The 1,205-nt window shown below is 31.9% G+C and overlaps 1 long non-coding RNA gene across 1 annotated transcript; it reads left to right on the top strand.

Moving 5' to 3' along the window:
* The first annotated feature begins 300 nt into the window (after positions 1–300).
* LOC129285290 (uncharacterized) lies at positions 301–927 on the top strand. Its single transcript, XR_008587154.1, has 3 exons — positions 301–356; positions 575–730; positions 907–927. It is a non-coding gene; the product is annotated as an uncharacterized LOC129285290 (long non-coding RNA).
* The last annotated feature ends 278 nt before the right edge of the window (positions 928–1,205 follow it).

Below are 1,205 nucleotides of genomic sequence, written 5' to 3'. Positions count from 1 at the left end.
TATAGAAAGGTGATTTGAGGCTTCAGGATAATTTTAAAATTTAATTTATTTTTGGACGAATTTTTAGAATATAGAAGGATGAAATTGTGATACTAGAAGTGATTTGAGGATAAAAAAAATAGTTTATTAGGGTACGAGAATTTTAGAAAAGAATTTGGGAAGTTAAATGAGGCATAAATCTTAAATTAGTGTTAATATGGATTATAGATCTAAGACTTTCTAACTATTTAAATTAGAGTTATTTATTTTAATGTAAAATTAATATATAGTATTGTGAAATAATTATGTAGATTATATTGACAAAGATAGTGGTGAAAAAAGAGTTGTGAAGGGGAACTTGTTATTCAAGACACAAGGTAACCATTATTAATGTGTTGTGATGGGTGTGTTTGTGAATGGTTATGTGTTGTTTTGTTGTTTGGAAAAATTATGAATTATTGAAAATAAATACTGTTATATACTTCTGTGAAATCATTGCCAAGTGGGTTAAAAATTTATTTTTGTTTATCATGATGAGATATTATTATTCGGATATATTTCTGTTTGGATATTTGAATGATGCATGACTTGTCAGGGTATTTTAATGTATGGTGTTAATGGGAATTTCTGTTCGGTTAATTATTACCACGTGGTAAGCCCTCATTGGACCCAATGAGTGGCGTGTCGCTTGGTCCAACTCACCTTTGGCCGAGTGATTTGGCGTCCGAGCATGGTGAAAGGAGGATATAAGGTGCAGTCATGCAAATTAAATACTTGTTCGGTTTGTTTGAAAATATTGTTCGGTTAAATGTTTTGTGTGCTCACTTAGCAATCGCATGATTAGTTACATTCGCATGCATCATTACATATTAATTTTTGGTTACTGGGACTTTTAAGTCTCATTCCCCGTGGTTAATATTTTTACAGGAGCGAGTCCGGCCGAGAAAGCACCAGAGGTGTAACTATGGTGTATGAAACACCATCTTTTACGTTACCTCTTATTTTGAATTATACAATGTATCTTGTGCCAACTTAGGACATATCTTCTTTGTGAAGCATGTAAACTCTAATCCTTTTTATTAAAAGTATTTATTTGACCAAGAGGATTATGTTTGTCTCTCTTGATTCATGACCTAATTTAAATATCCTGCCATGAGGATCCTAACCGTCCCTCATGGTTCTAATTGCTTTTTTGAGATATTTTAAGACCTGTGGTATATTGTTTT

This window comes from Prosopis cineraria, unplaced genomic scaffold, assembly GCF_029017545.1.
Source record: "Prosopis cineraria cultivar Desert tree isolate PC_DT_omini unplaced genomic scaffold, ASM2901754v1 PC11, whole genome shotgun sequence".
Taxonomy (NCBI): domain Eukaryota; kingdom Viridiplantae; phylum Streptophyta; class Magnoliopsida; order Fabales; family Fabaceae; genus Prosopis; species Prosopis cineraria.
Note: the sequence above shows the minus strand (reverse complement) of the source record. Positions and strands in the feature narration are given on the sequence as shown.